We start from the raw sequence: 15387 nt of genomic DNA, 5'->3' as shown, positions 1-15387 counted from the left end.
ATGATGGGTAGTACTAAAACCAAAGCAGGGTTTTACTTATCTTCTGCCTCTGTTAATATCCTTACCCTTGTACTTTGGTGGTGGGACAGAAGGCTATAAAAGCAAAAGGCCTGCAAAAGTATATTTCCAGTTAATTCTACTGTCTTCTGTTTGAGCATCTGGGCACCTGCGTATGCTCGAGGCAAGTTTAACAGTGCCCTCCTGGCTGTGAGATCTCTTCACAGCCACAGGCCCTCCGGTGCACCTCCACCGCCAGATCCGGTCGAGAGCGAAGGTTTAAGCTGGCTGTTTCGACTGAAGAGAAAGGCAGCCCCTTCGGCCCCTGGGGAGCCAGGGTAGCCAAGCGGGCGGCTCCAGGAAGAGCCGCAGGCGAGGCCGGCAGCCACCTCTGAGGAGCTTTTGGCTGTTTTAGAGGAGGAATAGAGGCAACCTGGGGGGGAAGGGGCGGGGCGCGCTGGGCTCCTGTAGCACCTGCCTGAGGGGCGAGGCGGGGCGCGCCACTGGCGGGCGGCGAGAGCAGCCAATGGCGACCCGGTTCGGCGATGCCGAGCTCTCGCGAGAGCCGCCGGGTAAACATCCCTCCGCCGAGGCCCTCCTGCTGCCGCTATTATCGCGGAGGAGGAGGTTGAGGTTGCACACCAACAGGCGCTGATTGCAGGTCAGCGAGCGAGGAGCTACCGGGAGGGCGGCGCGGAGAGGTGAGTGCTGTGGGCAGCCGGAGCAGCCCTCGGACCAGCCCGGAGGTAGGAGAGCAGCCGTCCCCTAGCGTGGTGCGGGGTGGGGGGGAGACGGGACACTGTCATAACAAGACTGAGAATCTCTCCCTGCCTTTCTTCTCTTTTTCCCCCCCACCCCCAGTGTGAGGCAGCAGGAGCAGCCATAGCTGTCGAGTCTGAGGGAGGACGGCCTTAGTCCCGGCTGCTGCTCAGCCCTGGGGGGAGGCGGGAGGATCGAGGGTGGCTCTCGGCTCGGGAGTCGCCGGGGCAGTTTGCCCTCCTGCCTCTGGCGCGCCGCCCCTCAGATGGCTTCTCCCCCTGCCCCCAGCGGCTGAGCCGGCGGGCGAGCAGCGGCTGCCGCGTCCTGCCAGCGGTAGAAGTTGCTTGAGTTCGCCCTTCTCCCCAGGAGTGGGTGCCGCTAGCGGGCGGGGCGCTGGGGTGCCCCGCGGCCGCCGCCAGCCGCCCTATCCCGCGGGGTACCGCCGGTTGGACGCAGCGGGCTGAGGGAGCGCTGAGGGGGCTGGCGTGGCGGGCGGGCTTGGGGAGCGCTGGGAGTGAGAGAGGTGAGCTTGGGGGGCAGGCTGGGCTCTTGGCGGGGTGGGGGGCAACGTCGGGCCTGTGGGAGTACGGCGCTGTGCGTGGCGAGGCTCGGGCGCGGCAGGGGATTGTGAGGGGGTGTGGGGTGTACCCGGGTACGTAATGCGGATTTCGGGTTTAAGGGAGTCCTGCCCTCTTTAAAATTCAATAAATCACTAAAGGGGCAAAATTATTTCCGTAATGTGCTTAAACAAGCAAACAAAACCTGACAAGTTTCCACTCACGAATGAACAAACGCAAAACCTGCTTTTTAACATTGCCCTGAGCCAAAGGAGTTTGGGATTGGGCCAGTAATTTGACAGTCTGGCTCGTGCTCTGTATCTTTAGTCACTGTAAATTGCCTAAGGTAAAAGTTAAATGCGAAGAACTGTGAGATGTCTCCTGGTTTTGTTTGGTTTAAGTTAATTTGAAACGTCTTGGGATAGAGTTCACAAGTGTGCTAAAAGACAGTCTCCACTGATGTTGCCTACCAGATTTCCTGCTGCAAAATCCAGAATAGGAATAAACGAGCCTTGATGTAGCCTCTGAATAAAAAACAATGCTGAAGTTTGACTTTTAAAAAAAAGTTTCTTATAGGATATTTGGTGGGATATATTCGTGTTGTTTTGCTGTTACTTGCTCTTTGCTGAAGAGCAGTGAAATTTATTTTGGAGACCACGGATGTTGGGTTTTGTCATGTATGCTGTGATTCAGTGTTTTCATTACAGCTTTTTGAAGTCACTTGAAGTAGAGGGGGATCTTGTTTGTGAGTGTATATAATGGAAATAAATCTCACTAAATTGTTGTGCGTGTTCCATAAAAGATGTCTGGATATACAAAGAAATCTTAAAAACCTTTTTCATTCCTTATTCTTTAGGAATTTAGGGATGAAAGAGTATCAGTTTAATTTTACTCCGAGCAGGTAACTGAAATAGTAGCCCATAGGCTGCTACCCTGAGAGGTGTAATGAGCAGCAGCCACACTTATTGGATGTGAGAAATCTTACTGTATCTGATAGAAGTGATGCAGTTTTATCTTATGTACTATATGTAAACATGTATTCCTGCTTTTGTTAAAAGGTGTCTTGGATTAGGAAAAGTCAAATTTGCATAGTTCTGTGAAACTGGAACTTGGCTGTTTTTCACATTGTACATGGCATAGTATATGTTCAGTTTAAATATTGCTTCATTAGAGTTGAAAAAAATGCTAAACTTTTATTTCTCAAACATTTCAGGGGAAAAGAAACCCAAACAGCTAGCTAAACAGAATTCAGAAGTGAATATTTACAGTGGACAGGTATCATGCTTTATTTTTTTCTGCCTTTCTTTGCAGAAAGTTAGTCTTTCTAAAAAAACAAAACAAACAAAAAAACCAAAACCAAAACAACAAACCCACACCCAAAACCCCACAAACTTGCCATGGACTTCAACCAGGCCCTATGCTTTCGGTGCACAATGGGGGAATGTTCCTGGGAGAACAGAAGTTTTGGATTTCTGTCAAATGATCCGTTGTGGACCTGCTTGTGTAAGCCTTCTGGTGCTGACTTCTGAGGGTCTGATCCCGTGCTTAGGGGAGTCCCTGGTGGGTTGGAATGAAGTGGGATGGCACATTGAATGGAATTCACTGTATACATAGCTTCTCGGGTGCATGGGTGAGGTTTGCCTAGCTATTGTTTCTCAGGACTTCTGTGTAGCCTCCTTTTGGCTTATCTGTCTGTATGCCCCTGAAGCTTGAATGGTGGGTAGAAGTTTTTAATCATGTAAGTTATCTGCTGTAGTTTGTGATCTCTCTTGAATCCTTTAGTGACCACAAGGAGCGTAGTCACAGTTTGGGAAGCACTGTTCTTGTCCACTGTATCTGTCTAGGCAATGGGTTTGTCTTGTTTTTAAAGCTTGTCTTCTCGCTATAAATACAGTTTTCACTCAGCCCATGTTTATTCTAATAAAAATGTTCTTCTTCCCACCAAGTTTAAGTCAAGGGTTAGTTAAAATGTAAAGCCAATTGATAAACTTTGATATTTGTATTCTAGGAGATGCAGGGTAGGCATGTAGATTACAATGAAAAGACTTACTTCTCTGAATACAGTATTCATCAGCACAAAGACTACAAAGCTGATATTATATGGTAAATGATTTGCTTTTAGTCCTCCAGAAAGAGGCTTTATGTGTCTTAGAGTAATGACAGTTGACATAAATGAAGCATACTATTGTCCACAAAATCATTTAATCTTCTCTTGTTTGCAGCTCATTTCAACATGTAGCTGCACTTAGAGCAGACCTGGCATCAGTAGTAATTGCATTACTGTAGCATGAAAATGTGGGTTTGATAAATAACTGACTGAAGTCTAATTCTTTGTGATGGGTTAATGCAGGATTTTTCAAAGTCTCGTGACTAATTAACATCTTTTGTTGTGCAAAAGAAGTAACAGTAAGGGTAACCCAACCTAATATTATGGGTTATGTACTCAGGGAAGAGTTATTTAGTGCATGGTGTGAATTTATATGGTGAACTGTATTTAAGGTGGGGCATCTTTTCTTGCAGGATCAGAATTTAGTTGTTGCCAAATGCAGAAGAGTAGTCTTTATCATTTGATTGATACGAAAAGTCCTGCAGCTCTGTAGTCTAATGGTAGTCTGGGTTTATGGGATTTCACAAGAGCAAGAATCTCCTGGAGCAGTAAAAAGAGAGACAACTATTCACCTTTTAGTAACGAGGAACAGGCAATATTAAGTAATAGGTTGGTTGAACAGGTTGAGCAGATTGAGTTTATAACAGGTGCCAGAATGAACGGAGGGAGGAAGTAAAGGGATAACTTGGATCTATATGGGGAGAGGAACTGTGTTTACAGGAATAGTGTTTATCGTATTGCAACTTATATGTATTATATCTCTTATGTTCCAGAGTGTGAGCCTGTGACTGTTGACATGCTGTAGAGGAGCTCCAGACTTAGCAAAGATCTTAGCACATGGGAGTTTCTTAAATTTCTTTCCACAGAAGTGGAAACAGAACAACCTTTCTGTTATCTTTGAACAGATGTAAGGTTGTGAGACCTTTTTCTACTACGTGTAATAAAGGTAGCAGTTTACAATTCTCTGAAAGCACCGTGTGTAATGTCACATTAAGTAAGGCACTGCTAGTGCATTTATGAAATGTGCCAAGAAATTTTAGCAATTAAGTCTCCTTGTAGTAAAACAAAACCAAGCAAACTACCCCCCAGACAAACAATTAGAAAACTTCAGTCAAGTTGGGTAACTTACCAGAAAGAAGTACTTGGTTTAGGGCCCTCTTTATGAGCCACTATAATAGAATAATGCTAATGAGAAATACAGTTGTGCTTAAGCTGGGTGCAATTAAAATTAAGATATTGGATCGTGCTGAGCCATAGGAGTTAGAAATACAGTCAGCTTCCATATGCAGGAGTTTAAAGTGGGGGTGGGGAGGGAATGAAAGTCATAACTTCAGTAAGACACATGACTATGCTGAAGCTACTGCTAAGAAGGATGCAAACAACAAAAGAAAGTCGTTTGGCAGAAGTGGCTTGCTACAAGTGGGGAGTTGTGTGTGCTTAGGGGACTCTCCTGGTTGTACTAGGTTAGGCTCCGTCTCCCTGTCCCTGATGCAGCAGAGATAACTTATCTAGCACACTTGTGCTCTACTGTGAACTGTCAGCATCACTGAGAACTGCCACAGAGGACATATGTGTCCTCTTCCTGCCAGACCACTGCCAATTTGGTGACTCTCAAGTCTGCTCTGTGGGAAAGGGGTTTTCCAAGAACCGTGTTCATTTCCAAGGTAAATTTGCTTCTGCCATGTAGGCAAACCTTGAATTTGCCGGCACTACTACCGATCTCAGTCACTTGTTTGATAACTCAATCACTCGCTTGATAAAGTGAACCTTTCCCACAGATCACTGTTTTGTATTTTGTTTCTTCCAGAATGAGTAGAGCTGAGTCTAATAATGAGAGAGGCCTGACAACTGCCACGTAACACCAGAACAGCTATAGCTTCACTTGCTAGAAAGCCTGTCATCTTATGAGTGCACTAGTAAAAAAATGAATCTACTTATAGCTGAACCAATAGTTAAATTCCAAACAATATTTCATTGTCTGCAGGAGAGCTGTTTTGTACAAGCCAGCCAGAATGCAGATTGCCTAGCCACAGAACCGCCTTACTACTGTTTGAAGCTGAAGTTTTGATTAGCCATCTTAGGTTTCCAAGAGGAGAGGGTGACAGGACATAGGTGTGGTGTGGTATCTCCGCTTTATTTCCCAGTGCAGAACTACCTCTTTGGCAGATTAGCTAGATCTGAACCAAAATATGGAGAAGGCAGCTCGTGGGCTTAAGTGTCCCACTTCTTCCCGTAAAAACTGAGAAAAACCTTTCCTTTCAGGAAAAATTTCCTTCTTCCAAATTAGCCAGGTAGAAATAGCAGAGCCTAGTCCAATGATATCAAGTGCCTTTTGTCTTGCCTTGTATATTGGAAAAGTGTTTATTACAGACATTTCTTAAAATTTGTTTTAATTATTTTTTTGCAATGAATAGTTGCATAATGTGTTCCCAGCCCTTCCCTCTCACTGGTGCCTTATAAGGGAGGTAACCAGAACGCTAGCCAAGTATCAGCCTGATGACGGAAGAATTGTTCCACTTAAAATGTCACTAATTTTTAGCATGCTGAGTTCTGTATGAAGAGGAAAACTTGTATTAGCTCCACAGACAAAAGTGTTGTACTGCATTGTTCAAAGGCGGTTGGTTCTTGAAGTTAAAGATAACTGGATTCTTCTGTTTTGTGGTATTTAGTGCTTGGCAGAGCAAAAAGGAGAACAACTTCAATCACAAGGTAAGGATTTAATGGGAGTACCTGTTACAAACTGTAGAAACTGAATATGGAGAATGAAGTCTGTTTAACAGTAATTGAAAGTATAATTTAACAAGCTGTAACATCTGGAACTATAAGGGAATTTTGTGTTCTGTATATGAGCTTCTCTATGGGACACTAGGCAATCATACAGTAATGAAAGACAATGGAAGACGTGGCTGTTATAAACATGTAACAGCCAACTGTTAAAGCACATTCCTGTTTTGTGGAGTAATGGCTTTGGGTTAACAGATATTTGTGTAGCAAATACACTTGATGAGACTTACTCACCAAGTAGGGTTGTCTTATGGTGCAGATTGTATAGTGGTGTGTCTGGGAAAGCAGTTCAGTGCATTGCAGTGAATTCTGACTATCAAGATAAGAAGAAAGAAAGGAATTTTATCAGTTCTGGTGTTGTTAACATGCATCTTTGTCACATGGTTTTGTTGGTTTTGTTTGTGCTTCGTTAGTCCACTAAAGTGGTGAAGAACTCCAGTTGAGCAGGTGAGTTGATATTCTTCATGACTGACTTGCCATATTTCACTTTTATAAATCAAAAGGGATTTTTTTGTGCCTAAAGAAAATTTCTCTTACTAAATCAAGTTTTAAACTGAAAGAGGCAACTTATTTCCTTCACTTCATGAAATTAGTTACAGCATGAATCTTGGTTTCTGCAAATGCTGTAGGAAAGGAAATATTCACATTCAAGTGGTGGTGGTAGTGGGGGACCAAAATAAAACAACCCTCATATTGTCAATACACTTTCTAGTAAAGTCTAATTGTTTAGCCCTTCCCCAATCTTAACGGGCATAGGTAGCATCTTATAAAGTAATGTCTAACTTGCAGAGAAGCAGGGTTTATTAAAACAGTTCTCCATGAATTCAGCTCTCAGATCTCTTGTGAGCAAAGTATATAGATGACAATTTTATATTGAAGTGTATCAGATGGGTTCTCATATGCTTAATTATTGTATGGAGACTCTTTCCCTACTCTGTCCTGTTTATCTTCTCAAGGAGTTTCATTTAACAGAGAAGGAGAGTTCATATAAAATATGTGAGCATCTTAGCCCACTTGTATTCTGGATATGGTGACCTCACTGTTCAGTTGCATAAGTAGCAATTAGGAACTTTCCTGTTTGGTTTTTTTTTTCTTCTTTATTAAAAAAAACCAATTATGTTAAGAACACCTGGAATAATCTCCTGTAAATTGCTTATGCTTTGAATTGTCCCAAGTAGATCTTGAGGTCAGGCAAAATTACAGTAAGACAAATAAAAATCTATAGAGCAGAGACTGTTTTAAAGTATTTGAAAAGCCCAAAGTGCGGAATACAGGCATTACCTTAGGGGGATCCTCATCAGAGGAAATAAAAACATACATGTGTAGTATAAAACATGAATATAACTGACCTTTAGTATCTGCTTAGAGAGATACATGTGAACTGAAGTCAAGTAAATCTCTCTCTGATATTCTTCAGCTGAATCTGAGTGTTACAGCTGTCTCTGAGGTTGAGTTATACAAGCCATAGAGTGGTTAGACAGCAACAGAAGTTGAGGCTGTGGTTTTCAAGTCCAGTGAACCACGGACTACTGTGAAGCCACAGCGCACTCCCAGACCATTGTACAGCTTTGGTTAAAAAACACTCCTGCCCCATTGACCAGCCCCACGCTGCTGACAGTGTCTGTGGACCACGGGTTGGAAATCACTAAGTTATGGTGAGCTGTGGTATTGAGAACAATCCTCTCCAGAAATAGTTTCAGGTAAGAAAATGAATTACAGGTAATTTATTATACAGTTTTGAGAAGGACAGCTTTTGAGATGAAGGGAGCTAAAGGTTTTTTTGATTTGGAAGAGAGTAGAGAAAGGGATTCCTTCCTCCCCCTGTTAAATCTCTTTCCTCCCCTTTCTTTTCTCTCCCTGTCTCTTTTTCCATGAGCCAGTGACAAAGGGAAAAGAACGAAATGGAATGCTTTCGCTTTTTCAAGCTTTGCTGACTAATCTTCAAAGAAATTGGAAATTTTTCAGCTTCTTATGTCGCAGCATGCACCACTTCTTGACCAGCTCTAGTTCTCTAGTAATGAGTAGTGTTTACAGGCACCATGCATCTATTCCTTCAACAGGAAGGAACACACTGAAGTCACTGTGAGCCCCAGGTGCACAAGAAAATGCAAAGTTGTCTCCAAAGATTTGAGGCCATGTAGCTAAGGTAGTGTTTACAGGAGAACAAATGTGTGGGATGAAAACTTGGATTTCAGCTGTGCTGGCATGGTACTAATATATGGAAGGATGGAGCTGTCTGTGTGAGGATTATAGTATGTTCACCAGATAATCTTTTTGAGCATGTAAATCTTGGCATTTCCAGAGGGTTGGTTACACCTGGGATGTAATTTAAAAGCAAGTGAACTTAAATCAAAGTTTCTTCTCACAGGGGTGGTGATTGTCCTCTTGTCTTCCAAGACTTACTGCTCTGGGCTTTGTCACAAAGAGGAGTGCGAAATGAATGCCATACTGATACGATCAATCCCCCTGATGGTGCTGTGAATCTTGGACTGTGGATGTGTTAGTGGGCTAACCAGTATGTGGATATTCAAGTTGACTGAATGTGTTGTAGCTCTAATCCCAAGTCCTTCAATCACTATCAGTGGTGCTGATATTACTGTAGGGTGACCTAAAGGAACTTCCCACTTGTTTTTTCAGGAGGCATCTGAGTACAACCTGCCATGTTCCCTGCTGTGATGGTTCCACTCGCTTTAAGTTCATGCTGAAATCATTGTCTCTGACAGCTATGGTTCATTTGTAACTCTTAGGCTTGCTCTTGGATACCTTTAAACCCCGTTTAACCACAGAGGGCACCTAATTCATGTTAACTGTTTGCTTTTGCTCAGACATGTAAGCCATTTGTGTAGTAGCAGATGAAAAAAGAACAACAAATACCTTTCAGTGTTCAGGAAAAATATATGAACATTGTATCGCCCAAACCAGAGATGAGAGAATTTCACATGTCTGAATATACCCTGACCTCCACCACTGATTTCAGCTGCTGCTCACAGCTTATGCTGCAGCCTGGCTGCTGACAGAATAACTTTGCTGAGCACCTTTGCTGGAAACTCCTTGTTTCCAAGTTTCCTTGGAGGCTGCCAAAAATGCTGCTGCCCTCACCTTCACTCATCAGTAAGATGCAAAACTCTGGCCATGGGGAAGGTACAGTGAAGAAACATGCTTGACCATTATCTGTTTAAAGAAGCAAAGTAACATTCTGCTTTGTAAAATAATCTTTACAATCAAAAGCAACATTTAGGAAAAAAAAATAGATACACATCCATTTTTTCATATGTAGTTTAAATCACTGCATTTGAAAGAATTGAAAGAATAGTGGAAAGTCAAAAATGAAAAAGGAAGTAATTATGAGGTACTTGGGGGGAAATTGTTATACTCTAATAAACATAAGAAATTTTGACTAGTTTTCCCTCTGCCTTTTTTATTAAACAAGCAGTAATGTTTGAAAGCCAATTTTGTTTTTGTTTACAGTCCCATCTCAATTTTGGATTTTGACCCCCAGGCACAAGATGAGCCTGTGTTGTTTAGGGAGCAAAGACGGCATGAGAAGAATTATGATGACAATTTTGATTATTTCTCCTTAAAAAAAAAATCAAAACACTGAAACCTGTTTGTGTTCTTTGTATTTTTTCCATGTAGAAGCTCACTTTTGAAACTAGTCTTGACAGTATCTTTCTATTTGGCTGTAATTTTCTCAGTAAATGTATTTTCTTGGTTCTTCTCCTTAAATACTCCGAAGCAGTCCTGTCATCTTTAAAGAATGCTGCTATACAGACTAAGATGATAAAATCTTCTGTATTCTTACTTAGGACATTAGAGAGTGATAGTGAATCTGCATCTGCCTGTGTGCAGTTGAAGAATGCATAATGAGATTTTTTTCTGTCACTGTGGAATCTAAGTGCTTTCCCTCCCTCTCTTGCCTGCCGAGGCAAGGCAAAGATGTTGGTAAAGTCCACCCCCCCACCCCCCCATTCTCTTCGAATTGTAAAGTAAATCCTCTCCAGATATTGCAAACTAAAACCACCGTAAAAGCAGTGCAGATTAAGCTCCATATTTGGCTTGGATGGAAGGCCAGACTTCTGTCTGGAACATCTGAATTGGTGCTTTGAGCGTTGAATAGAAGGAAGCTGCACCTTCTGGGTGGTGATCATCTTGTCAACAAAGCATCTGATTTACAAGATGAAGTCACTTACAGAAGTAGGCTCCCATCATGTATGTACATCTAGGGAGGGAAATAGGGGCTATTTTGCTTGTGGTATAACAACTGCTGCACCTGCTTATGCTTTTTCCTCCTGTTTTTTCTTTTTTGGATAGGTCAGGAATGAAGTTTGTGCTTGACCAAGGGTGTAGGATTTTTAATGGAAATAAAATTTGGCTAACCTTTCTTTTTACAAGGAAGCTGCAGATGCATGGTTTTCCAGATTAATGGGATCTAAACTAATATTTGCTAATGACTGATGTATGAATAAAATAAACAATTAAGAATTTCTTTGTAATTCTTGGCTTCCTTTGGTACCTCAGTCAGTGCTGCTTCTAAGCAAGAGCCTCTTTTATTGGTACAAAGCTAAATACTACCCATATTGAATTTGGGGGTATAATTCTCAAACTTTGAGGGAGAGGGGACTGACAAAGAATAATCCAGCCTCTGTTGTGGCATTTTTTGAAGTGATAGGCAGAGAGAGAATGTATGCATGTACGAAGATCTTTTTATAAGTGCTTTTTCAATATTGAAAGATCTGGTGTTCTTTGAGGTACTGACCACATTTGACCCTGCGTACTTCACAGGCATTGTTCAATTAATTTAGCAACTGTTTACAAAGCACCAAAATTCAGGGGGGCCTTCATCTTTGAATGAAACACATTCTTTGTTCTGAACTTGGCATCTCTAAATTTACTGAGCAGCACCAATCCCCTAATATTAAGTGTGTTTATATTGTTACCTTGTGCCATCTGAGTGCAACAAAGTTCAAATTAATTAACTGATTTTTCAAAACTACTGCTCTGAATTGTATTTGTGACACATATGGCTTTGCTTTCTAGCAAAGTTAATTCACTGGGATCTATATGATACTTTATGTGGGTGTGGGGATTTATTATGAGAAGTGAAGACTGATGTTCATGATCAAAGATTATGATCCCATATTATCTGTGTCATCTTAAAATTACTCTATATTATTAAAGCAGAGTTTAAAATATTGTTACTTTTTCTTAGTTTTCTAAGTTTGTATTGCTTGCTTCATGCCCCTTTACTGGCAAAAGACAAGGCAAATGTGAGTCCTTGAAATTCAGTGGTTTATTCAAGGTAAGCCTATGTTTGTATCCTAAATTTTCTTGAAGAAAAATACTTGGGAGCTCTTGAAACTTTTGTTGGCTCTGGAAAGCAGAAATGCAGTTAGCATGTGGGATGGGAATATTCCTGTTGGATGCTCTCCTTTTACATGGCTTTGGCATGTTAGAAGTCAGCAGGTCCTAGTTTTTCCGACTGAGAAAGTGTGAGGTTACATATATTACTTAAAGAAATATTTAGATTAGTTCATGTTTTGTAAAAACACATTGGGATACTTTCACCAAAGATGCTAGGTAAAAGCAATGCATATTTTGAAGGAGTGTGCTATTTTGAGGAGGATAATTCATTTTCCCCACCTTATTCAGCCCTTGGCCTTTAGAATAGTATCAACAAAGGAAGTGACTCTTACAGATGCTTTTGTGATGTGATTCCTAATTTACTGAGACCTGGAATGAGATCCGTTGACGCATTTCACGTAAGCTACCAAAGAGCTATTTCCAGTTATTGCCTGGTCTTTGAGCTGAAAGATGCCATCTCTGCCAGCCACGCTTTACAAAAAACATAACAAACTTGCACTACAAATATTTCAACATTATAATTCAGCCTTTGAAGTTTTGGCACTTATTTGGCAAAGGATGTCTCCAAAGAGGTATTTTTAGCAAACACTATATAGAGAGAGCTTCATCTTTTTTTTTTGTGGAGAATATTTTTTACTCTCTGTGAGGTGCCCAGAGTTAAAGGATGTAAAAATGGCAAGATGCTTAAACCACAGTTGGATTCAAATTGTCTCAAGTTTGGTAGGAGCTGGATCTATCCACAGTTGCCCAGTCTTCCTTTGCTGGAGATTCCAGTGCACTGTGATGCAGATGGGGATGGGGGAGGGACACCACCTATTTGGTTGGCTTCATCTGGCCCTTGGAACATATTTTAACTGTAAGTCACATCCATTTGCTGTAGGACTGCTATTTGATGAGGCTAGGTTTCTAGAAGTGCTTGAGAAACCTGTTATAGACATGGTCAACAGTTACAGGCTTTTGTGATGACCAGCAGAAGTAAACTACGAAATCCAATGATTAATTTCAGGTACCCTCATCACAGTGAGAGTTGGCATTGTATCAGCTGCCAGGCAGGATTAATCTACCTACCCTTGGGTGCTTAAAGGTTGCACATCTAAGCCAGTTAGTAATCTTAACTGTCCTCTGTAGTCAGTGGAGATGAAAAAGCACTCGGAGGAGATGTTTGCTTCTACTTTCTGTGAGGCTGGCTATTTTAGGACTCTGCCACTACAGCTGGTAGAACAGAGGTTAACATGTTTTTCAGGAGAAAAAGATGGGTGCAAGCAAGGCGCTGGGGGACTTCCAGTTGTGCAGCCTCCAGTGCATGTTTATGCTCTGATACTGCTCTGTGATTTCTGAGTAGTTTCCTATGGCAGTTGAAATTTCAACAGTAATAAAATCTGCTGGCTTCACCCTAGTAAAATATCCCTGCAGGTGCCTGCAAAAACTTGTGAATTCACAGACTCCTTTTGTTTTGCTGATAGCGCGTAGTCAGAATGCATTTGTTTTTCTCCAGAAGAGTGTGAAGAATGTGCTTCCTCAGTAACAGCTTTGAAAGCCCCAGGGCTCCGTGTAAGCAGCAGCGTGAGTAGGCAGAGGTCCTCTGCAGTTGCACCTCCGAAAAACCCCAGGCTCATGTCAACTGAGCTTTTTTCTGTTTCCTGCTGTAATTCTAGTTTTTCCCATACTTCATCGTGCCATTTAGTGTTAAAAATAGGATTCCATGAAACATTTTTATGTTCCTTTACTTGCATGCATTTTATTTTTCAGACGTGTATCTGTATGAAGGCTTGACAGAGAAACAGCTTGCCTTTCTCCAGTGCTGACCTGATCTGACTAATACTAAACTCAAGGTAAGAGTCAGGGCTAATGTGGCAATTCCGTGTCTCATCTCTTCCTTCAGGTTTGTGGCAGCTTCTGCACATTCCACTTTGTGCTTTGGATGCTGATATGGTGCTGCATAGTTGACTTTTTAAATTACTTCTTATTTTGGTGGCTCTGATTAATTTTGTTGTGCCTCACTTTCCTCATTTCTAAAATCTGTTTGAAATTGTCCTCAGATTTTGAGAACTATATGTGGAGAGTGTTATGTAAGCCTATATGTTAACTTGCATATATTTCTGCTAGTAAATGGGTGGAGTTGGAAGGGGTCTCTTTCCCAGACCGCTGTAGATACTTGTTACAAGGCAGAGTCGAGTTCTTGCCTTGCTCATACACCTTCAGAGTCCTCCCAGGATTGAGCCCGGGTTTATTTACTTCATAGTCAATGGTGATACAATGCTGGCTTGCTTTACCAAGATGATGTGTTTTATGTTTTGGTTTTGCAAAGTACCTTGAGATCTGGGTGGAAAACACTTTAAAGGGGCAAAGCATAATTTGGTTGAAGGCTGGGGTGGGAGGTACATCACATAGGGAAGCAGAATAAAGTTTGCAGCTCCAGTTCATTGGAAGATGCTTTCTGGCATTATTAACACAAGGAATAACCCTAAGGAGAGGAAAGCAGCTGGAGGCTTGGTAACAACCCCAAGAGACCTTTGCAGCTCTGGGCATGCTGGGAAGGGGAGGGCATACCTTCCCTCCTGGAGGCTGCCAGCAGAGCAGCTTCCCTGTGCTTTCAGGATTTGCTGAAATTTCCATAATTTATTTTGCAAGATTTTACTCAAGGGGATGCAAAAAAAACCCCCCAAACCCATAAAATAGCCTCCAGATCTTGCTTCTATCCCTGTGTTATCATCTTAGATCTGGAGAGAGTAATGAAATTTTTATTACATATCTAGGCTAGGGAGGTACGGCTCAATATTAATTGTGGCACGATCTGTGGTGTAAAAAGTGCTAGTTTTTGCACAGACCTTTCCTGACTGCCAGGGGCACTTCAAAAATAAGGGATTTTACCTGGTTTTCTTTTTGTAAATAGTGCAAGTTGTAATTTAAAGACTCAATCAAAGCAATAATTAATCATCTGAGAAATCACAGATGTAAATGTTTTTGATTCAGTACTAATACTACATTATTAGACTCCTTTCTCTTTATTTTTTTAGTGTTCTTCATGTTTTCAGAAATGAACAGAATATAGCAGAGCAGCCGCTTCCTAGTGATTTGTGAAACTGAGAAGTATTCTCTCTTTGTTTTATATTGATGTGACAAACTACATTCCTGATGTTATGTGTGTCTTTACCAGGAACTGGTAAAACTTTCCAAACATTGTCTATTTATCAGTACTTTAAAAGACAGCTGATTAATGTTATTTGCATATGAGCAACAGAATGTGTAGACATAGACTGGGGAGTCATTCAAATGAATACTTTCAGCTGAATTCACAATAGCAACATTTTGCCAAGGCTGAGTGTAGCTCAACTTGGAAAAGTTATTGCCAAACTTGGCCACTTGCAGTATATTAATATTTAATTGTCTTTTGTATATTTTTTTCCCATATATTTTCCTCCAATTTCTGAAATCAGAATGAGACTTCAACCCTGTTCTTGGAAGAGTGAAAAACATCTGAGTTGCTTATCTTGCCACACACCCTTCCAAATCCACAATGTATGGATTAGTGCCTCTTCTGCAGTTGACTGAAGTAGTTAACTTGTCCAGTCTGATCAAATAGGCAGCTCAGAGGAGTGCAGTGACAAGAACGGACGACATGTTGCCTAAGTTCTGGGGTGAGGTTAAATAATGAATTTTAGAATGAGTTAATAATCTTTTAATACTACTTCAGCATCTTTCCTTTTAAGAGCCCAGCTTCTTTGTGCGTATGACCTCATTAAGACTCCTTACATGACCTGCTAGGTATGGGAATGATATGTTTGTTTTCATGCAGGGTAACTGAGGCACACCCTAAGTACA

The 15387-nt window shown here is 41.6% G+C and overlaps 1 protein-coding gene across 8 annotated transcripts in view; it reads left to right on the top strand.

Moving 5' to 3' along the window:
• The first annotated feature begins 585 nt into the window (after window positions 1-585).
• STK38L (serine/threonine kinase 38 like) overlaps window positions 586-15387 on the top strand; it is a 54534-nt gene continuing 39732 nt past the window's right edge. For 3 of the 8 annotated variants that reach the window (XM_074871333.1, XM_074871337.1, XM_074871336.1), the window contains exons 1-2: window positions 586-698; window positions 13315-13397. The gene's annotated coding sequence lies outside the window, so the exon portion shown is untranslated. Of the gene's footprint in view, window positions 744-6089; window positions 6130-13314; window positions 13398-14638; window positions 15204-15387 lie in introns of those variants that run through there. The other 5 variants (XM_074871338.1, XM_074871332.1, XM_074871334.1 and 2 more) reach the window with 4 other exon arrangements.

Source organism: Strix uralensis, chromosome 5 (genome assembly GCF_047716275.1).
Source record: "Strix uralensis isolate ZFMK-TIS-50842 chromosome 5, bStrUra1, whole genome shotgun sequence".
Lineage (NCBI taxonomy): Eukaryota > Metazoa > Chordata > Aves > Strigiformes > Strigidae > Strix > Strix uralensis.
Note: the sequence above shows the minus strand (reverse complement) of the source record. Positions and strands in the feature narration are given on the sequence as shown.